This window comes from Meleagris gallopavo, chromosome 10 (assembly GCF_000146605.3).
Source record: "Meleagris gallopavo isolate NT-WF06-2002-E0010 breed Aviagen turkey brand Nicholas breeding stock chromosome 10, Turkey_5.1, whole genome shotgun sequence".
Classification (NCBI taxonomy): domain Eukaryota; kingdom Metazoa; phylum Chordata; class Aves; order Galliformes; family Phasianidae; genus Meleagris; species Meleagris gallopavo.
The window spans coordinates 1,232,167-1,240,641 of NC_015020.2; the positions used below are offsets into that span (position 1 = coordinate 1,232,167).

Genomic DNA, 8,475 nt, shown 5'->3' on the forward strand with positions numbered 1-8,475 from the left:
CTTCACAATAATTGTGTCATCTACAAAAGATGTTTCTAGACACCGTTCTATTCCTGCCAGTGACAATAAATGTGACTCCTACTTCTTTTGGGATGAGCAAGGTTGATTTAATCGATCTTAATCCTGAGACAACTTGAAAAAAGAAATTAGATTTTCAAGCAGTATTGAATTGAAAAGAAGATATACCATAAGTATTGTTTTACAGGCTTCATTGTTATCAGCCTGTTATCTTACTGTTCTTCCAAGTGACTCTCTAAGAGAATTGAAACAGCGTGTAACAAGGTAGACTTTCAGGGACTCCTGTCTATAGGACAAGTGCTTGCTTCTCAAGCATTCTTCTGAGAAGAGGGAGTGGAGCTATTTAGAAGTTGATTTTAGGTCTGTTTCTGCTCTGACATGATTGCGTACCTCCTCTGCAGTGCTGGGTAAAATAGCTGGTTGTATGGTTTTTTTGACTTAACATTAGCTCTTCATCTAAAGGATCTTGAAGTGGTGTCATTTCAGAACATGATCCTCATTAATCGATGGTTTCTTGTAATTGTTTTTCAAGATTCCTCAGCTATAACATTATGTTATAGCAGAGAGCCCAGGCAACAAAACATTGTAAGTGAAAATATTTGTATTTTCATATGTAAAATAGACTAAGAGACCCTATGTTGAGAAACACCTGATTGTGCTAAATTTAATAAGTTGGAGTTAATACTCCAGACTGCATGCACATGAACTTACAGACACTACAGTAAATTACTGCTCTCTCTGAGACTGTTGGATTTTTAGGTCAGTAGTTAACTGGATAATCAAATCCAAACAATTATGAACAGTTGCATTTGTATACTTGGTCATTGTCTGACAGGTTGTTTTTGGCTAACCAGCACAGCTTTCTTGATTACTATCTCACTAGTGGTAGACTGTACAGTTTTCTGTGATTACTATTAATCAATTTTTAAATTTTGTTTATGATTTCTGACTTCTTCAAAGAAGTACAGATGAGGTTCAAAACAGTTTTGTCATTTGGTTTTTTAACCTGAGTGGTAGTAAGTTCACTGTCTAGGGTAGAAGTGATAGTTTGGTGCTATTTTGCCAAAATGGGAAAGGTATTTTTGTTAAAAATCAGACTTCTGAATTTGTTCTAATAGAAATGACAGATTTTCTTGTCTTAATAAAAACAAACAAACTCATTTTTACTTATGAAACATTAGTAATAAAGTAAAAAAAAATTTTTTTCTTTCAACAGATATTAAGAATTTTCCACCAAAATTAGACTAAGGGAATGGCTTCAAACTGCACGAGGGGAGATTTAGGCTGGACTTTAGGAAATACTACTTTTCTGAAAGAGTGGTCAGGCACTGGAATGGGCTGCCCAGGGAGGTGGTGGAGTCACCGACCCTGGAGGTGTTCAAGGAATGTTTGGATTTTGTGTTGAGGGACATGGTTTAGTGAGAACTGTTGGTGATAGGTGGATGGTTGGACTGGATGATCATGTAGATCTTTTCCAACCTTGGTGATTCTGTGATTCTGCAAGCTCTGATGAACATGGTGGTGTCCATGTGGTGCAGTTTTTTTCCACATGAAGGAATTCAAATGACACACCTTGGCTTCATGTGTACTTCTATGTCAGATGCCATTTTGTCAGACTGCCCCTCTGCTGCCCTCTGCCACGCAGCACAAAATGAAACTGAATATTGGTAGGAAGATTCAACCTCTACTGCCATGCCACCATCATCTGCTTCTGGCATCATGGGACAACATCATAAAATAGGAGGCATTACTTTCAGAAAAGCCTTCATATGAATATGTATCAAGAAATGATTTTATCTGGTGACTAACCAATTAGCTCTTTGCTTATCTCTTTCAGATATGGAAAATCAGAACACAAGAAGTTTTTTCAGAATAGCTAGAGGTGTTTAAAAAAAAAAAGTTTGTTTCAGATGAAACAAGAATATGGAAGGGGAGACAGAAAATAGTGGTAATAATAACACTGTTGTTTTGAGCATATCTGAGCCTTATTTATGTGTTTAATTAAAGGATATATATTCCAAGAGGAAATGCCAAGTGATTGTTTTGTGATGCTTCAGTGCACAAATTAGTATAGTTTTGCTCTTCAGCTTTTTAATTTGGGCTTATCAGTCATCTTCTGTCTAAACTGCTTGTAAGGGAAAACTGAGGTCTTGACTAAATGAATGATTTCATGCCTCCTGTCCATGGAAATCTCCAGGATTTTTAATGGAACACTAAATTTATGAAAATTGGCTTCATCTCCAATGATGTATTCCACTGCATTGCATCTTGAGTTGAGCTAAGAGTGTACAATGGGAGTATATGAATCACAGCATCCATTCAACATCAACAATTTTTATCTAATTAGTTTTCTTTTGAAGATTAATCTTTCTTAAAGAAAATGTCTATATGCATTTTCTAGTCAGAAGAAATTTGAAAATGGTGACTAATTTATGTGAGATCATTGTTAATGCTCTATATGGTAATAATCATAGAATCATAGATTCATGTCTTTTTTTCTGGCATCTCACAGACCTCTGATGTAGTGGTAGTTCACTATTTTTCCTTCAGCAGGCTCTTCTGTATTTGGATCCAGTTTCATTTTATTTATTAATTTTAATTTAGGATATTTGAAAGTGATCATCTTGCTTATTTTCAAGATCTGATACTTATAAGGATCATAGAGCTTCAACCTCCCAGCCGCTAGTAGGGCCACCAACCTCCCCATTCAATACTAGACCAGGCTGCCCAGGGCCCCATCCAACCTGGCCTTGAACCTCTAGGGACAGGGCATCCACAGCTTCTCTGGGCAGCTGTTCCAGCACCTCACCACTCTCTCTGCAAAGAACATTTAGCTCCACTCACCACCACTCACTGAGCCCTGGGAACCTGTAATTTTTTTACTCAGAGAGAAGTACACCTGTTATGACCCTGACATATTCAAGTCATGGGCTGACAGCTGCTCCAGGAGAATTCCACAGAAGAGAGATTTAAAGGCTTTCCTAAACTCTAGATAGAGTTTATCATCCACAGCCTTTTCCTAAATGATGAGCCCTGGATGCCTCAGAGCATCAAGTTGGAGGACCATGACTGTAGCAAAGATAAAACTACAAAGAACCCTGAACTTGTGCAGGATTCTCTGCTCCAGCTGGATGCACATAAACCTATGAGAGCCAATGGAATTCAATCCAGGGTACTCAAAGAGCTGGCTGATGTCACTGTGAGATCTCTCTCAAATATTTTTCAATGGTGTTGAGAATCCAAAGAGATCTTACTCAGCTGGAAACAATGAAAGGTTGTCCCAGTTTTCATAAAATCACAGAATGACTTCATTTGGAAGACATCTTAAAGATCAACTACTTTCAACCTCTCTGCCATGGACAGTTGCCACTTGTTAGAATAGGGCTGCCCAGGGCTCCACTGGACATGGCCAGTGATGGGACATCCACACCTTTTCTGGGCAAGCCATTTTATCACCTCACCACTCTCTGAAAAGATAATTTTTTCCTAATATCTAATCAAAATTTCCCCCTTTTTAGTTTTAAATCATTCCCCTTTATCTTATCACTGTCTACCCCCATTAAAATGTGGTCTTCCTTTTGTTTATAAGTTCCCCTTTCAGTACTGGAAGGTGCAGTTAAGTCTCCCTGGAGCCCTCTCTTCTCCAAGATGGATAAACCCAGCTCTCTCATCATTTCTTCATAGAAAAGGTACTCCAGTCCTCTGAGCATCTTTGTGACCCTCCTCTGGACCCAGTCCAACAGCTCTACACCCTTTTTGTACTGGACCCCGAGGTGTGGTCACAGCACTTCTGATGAGGCCTCAGTAGGGCATAGCAGAGGGAGACAATCCTCTCTCTCACCCTGCTGTCGACACCTCTTTTGACACAGGGTACTGTTGGCCTTCTAGGCTGCAGAGAACACACTGGTGGTTCATGTCCAGCTTTTCACCCACCAGGACCCCCAAGTCCTTCTCTGCAGGGCTGTAGCTCTCAAGGGGCTCTTAACCCATTCTGTACACATACCTAGGATTGCTACAACCCAAGTGCAACTTCTTGTACTAGGCTTTATTGTACCTCATTAGGTTCACATGGGCTCACTTCTCAAGCTTGTCCAGGTCCCTTTTGATGGCATCCTGTCCTTCTGTTATATCAACTCAACCACTCTTGTTGCATGAGGTAGCCCTGGCTACATATAATCATAGAATCTTAGAATGGTTTGGGATGGAAGGGCCCTTTAAGATCATCTAGTTCCAACCCCCCTGCTGCAAGGAGGGACACCTTCCTCTATACCAGGTTCTCACAGCCCCATCCAGCCTGGCCTTTCAGTGCTTCCAGGAAAGGGGCATCCATCACCTCTCTGGACAACCTGGTCCAGTGTCTCACCACCTTCACAGTAAAGAACTTCTTCCCAAAGTAAGCTGGCTCAGTAGCAGGACAGTTAGAGTTTGCTATGTAATGTAAAACATGGTATGGATAAAGTGAAACTGATAAAGAAAACTTCTTAATGTTGTATTTTATAACTTAAACAGAATTTTTAATAATGGATTTATGAGGCGCTGAATATGAGATCCTCTGTTTGTGTCAAGCATGAAAGCTTTGACTTTACCCTTGGTGCTCCGTAGGATGACATTGGACAATGTTGAAATTTAACATCTGAGTGTTGTAATTCTGATGTCTTAGTAAATGGTTTTTGGAAAAAAAAAAAATCCATTAGTACAGAATCTCTAAATAATTTTCAATCATAAAAAATTTTCTAAAGAAATGCCATTCTATTCTTGATGATTTCAAATATATGATTCCTGAGTTTATTTTGCTTATTTAATAAGAAATGAGTTATACAAACAAAGTTAAATCTTAAAATTAAAAGTTTGCATTTTTTAATTTGTAAAAAATAAAACTAAAATGTTGTGTATTTTCATCAAAATTACTACATGCATTTTCAAACTTTATACTGCCAAAACTGTCATATTTCCTCAGAGGCTTTGCTGTTTAGGGAGTAGTATTTTACAACAGAATGAAGAAATGTCTCACTGCAATTCTCTATTGCGTATAGTGCATGTTTAAAATTAATGTTTCCTTCTGTCTGATTTTTCTGTTTATTAGCACACATATAATCTTGAGACATTAATATTTTACAGTGCATTTTCAAATGACTGCTGTTGTCATTATGAGAATGCTTACTATCCTCTATTTTATATGTATATATATTTTTACCAGGGAATTTAGTGTTGACAAAGTACATTATATCATTGTCAGTGGAAAAAACATAGATGTCTATTTTCAGACTTCTCAGCATTTCTGCTTTGTCTGGCTAATGCACTTGATTTCTAACCTAGACAAGTTACGTTTCCAGTGTGATTGCTTTAGTCTTTCTGGATAAGTCAGTGTTAGATACTGATTTTGAGGAAACTGTGAAGGCACTGAAGCCAACAGGAGTGTAATATGCTTGTGAAGTTTAAGGTCTGCAAGAGCACTGCTTTGAACATTTTGCAGACAGGCAGCAAGGCAAACTGCTTCTTAACTCCCTGCAGGTCCCCTTCCTAGTGGGTGAACGCTGGGCCAGCAGTCGTGAGAGCTTTTCTATGGTGCTGATCTAAGAAATGCAGAACAATAGCCTGACATTTAAAGACTTAATTTACTATTAGCAGTGGAATAAATGATCAAGTCCTCCACAACAAGGAGAAGTTAAAAATTCTGATTCTTTCCCCACAGAAATTATACTTTACTTCTCCTTTTCATGCAAGACTGATCTTAATCTGTCTAACTTCAAAAACTAATGCTGAAGCTCAACAGAAAGCAGATGCTTGGCATTTCCAGCCGTGTATAACCTACAGAAGTTCAACACAATTTCAAAAATTGTTATGCTGCAAAACATGCCTATCAGCTCAGCTGACCTTTAAGCTTCACTTCACGTTCACTTTAGGATTAATTATTCAATTTCTTGCATTTGTGAATCATACTGTATCCTGAGGATGTATTGGAGATGGTACCTGCTTTTCTTTTCCATGTTCTGCTCAACTATCTACACTGTTGTAGTATGACAGCCCATAGAGCCACAGTAGCATGACACTGCAGAAGGGTGACAGAAAACACAAAACTTGCTTATATTTGTTACAATTAGGAAAATGAAAACAGCAGACTTTTATTAGAAGTCACTGGAGAAGCCAGATAACAGTTTGCTCATTAGTTTTCACAGAGATTTATGAAAATACTCTCTAAAAATGTCTCTGTCGTAATATCTGCATTCAAATAGATAAACATTAAAAAAAAATCCTCACGTCAATGATGTGACAGTTTGACATTTCTCATAAAACTTATGAAAACCATGAAGTTATTTATTTAAGGGGAGTTATCTAATTTCAAATAATAGTAATAGTAATAATGCACAACAAAAAAAAAAATATTGTAGCATTGAAGCTACTCTTCTTGTCTTATTAAATGATCTGCAAACAATATCTGCCTTCATGTCCCAAATATTAAAGAAATAGTTACTGCCACTAAAAATAAAAATAAAATAAAAATAAAAATAAAAAAGAAGTGGTACAGTGAAACCGGTACAGACGATTTTATAATTGCTCTTAGAGTGGCAGCACTCCATTTTTTGGCAGATGGAGAGTTTTTCCCTAAGTCCATAAAAAATGACCTATTTTCAGTTTTTATGCAGGGAAAAAGGTGAACTGATTCCTGTGCTATGACTGATGTGGATCTGCCAGATTAAGGTCTTTTCAGTTGAAACAGTGAACTTGGAAAGTGGCACTTTTCTTAGACCTCTTCTCCACTTAAACAGTACAGACTTCGCTTTCAATTTTCCAAATTTCAAGAGCCTCACAACCATATTTTAATCTTTTAAAGCATGCTGTCTCAGCTGAGGAGTCCAGCAGCATGCCTTCAAGTTGGCTGGTGTTCAGCAGTCAATTCTGAGTGATACAAAGCAATCAATCCAAGTGTTATCAAGAATTTAGTTGGTGCAGGAATTTTTCTCTTAAATTTGTCTGGAAACAAAGAGATAATCTTGCCTTTTATCGTGATATTAATTTTTTCCAAGCAAATGGATCATAATTGCAGTTTGGGACATGTAAATATGTGGCTTTGCTTTTAGAAATTGAACAACACTTCAACAGTGAATCACTTCATGTAACATCAAAAGCAACTGTGAGAGTACAGAACTGCGATCTGATGGCAGAAAAAAAAAACAATTTTCTCTTCTTGTATGGTAAAACTGAGAAAATGCTTTGATTTTACACTTATATTATTCTCAACTGATATTTTGCTTCTTGCAATTGCTCTTATCTACTATTAAAAAAAGAAATAACAAATCAAAGCACACAGAAGATTTAAATACATAAGGTTTCTTGTTAATGTGTGGCAGCAATTTAGCATAGGAAAATAATTTTAGGAGAAAACAAAGAAAAAAGAAAATCAATATGCCTGAATATGAACTTTTTCTCTCCATTTTCTCTGAATAAGTTTTCTCCAATGTATCCCTTTGTAAAATCTGTTTCATTGTTCTTTTGATAAATAAAATCAATAGGAAAAAAAATAGTAAACAAATACTAAGAGTTTTATTAAAAAATAGGACAATAAAATAAAATATTTTGAAAACCAGCAATAATTTTCCCTGAGTTGACGAGCCTAAAAAACCATAAATACATTACCTACATATAATGGCAAATGGAGACATAAGCAGTCAATTAACAAATCAAACACCATAACAACAAAGTAATACTAAACCAAGTATGTTTATTCAGGAGAAGAACTCATGACTCTTGACTGAATAAGGGATCAGAGGAATTCCTTCCTCTTTATCATATGTAAGCCATAGTTCTCACATTCGCTTCCTATGGTCAAACACAGAAAACACCCCTTAGGCCATATATTGATATCTCTATGGGTGTAAATGCATGTATGTGTGCCTACGTATGTATATACATATATATATCTAAAGAGCCAGTGAAGGCATTATTAAATAAATACTCCTCAGGGAGGAAAAGATAGTAATCTTTTTATGCGTTGGTTTGGGTAGCAGAAATACCTTGGATCCTATTTCCTTAATTAAGGTGTACCTGGCTGCCCCATTTTGCCAGCAAACGTTCTCTGCCCTGTGATGCGGCTGTGATGCAGTGGAACGTCCCCATGGTGACGTTTGTGAAGGTCCCACTGCCCGCAGCACGGGTGCCATTGCGCTTCCTGCTGCTGCTGGCAGGACAAGCCTTGTTGGCTGCGGGAACGGTCATGGACAGGAATTTCTGCCCAGGTGAAAAATTCACCATTCCAATGGAGACACCTTCCTTAGAAACATCGGGTGTTTCTCTTCCAAACACCCAGTCGGCAGTCTCGGCATCTGCTGCCCGCCGACTCCGTGGTAAAAGAGCAGCTGCGGATGCTGCCCTTGGACCTCTCCAAGAGGAGAAGACTTCTCCATTTTCTCCTGGGGAAGTCTGTGCCAAAAGACGATGCTGTGGTCCCTCTGAGAAATG

At 37.8% G+C, this 8,475-nt stretch overlaps 1 long non-coding RNA gene across 1 annotated transcript; it reads right to left on the minus strand.

Annotated features, from left to right (window-relative positions):
- Nucleotides 1-3,735: 3,735 nt before the first annotated feature.
- Nucleotides 3,736-8,465, minus strand: LOC116217002. Its single transcript, XR_004160833.1, has 3 exons — nucleotides 8,031-8,465; nucleotides 5,989-6,067; nucleotides 3,736-4,673 (listed from the first exon to the last, which is right to left on the minus strand). It is a non-coding gene; the product is annotated as an uncharacterized LOC116217002 (long non-coding RNA).
- Between the last annotated feature and the right edge of the window lie 10 nt (nucleotides 8,466-8,475).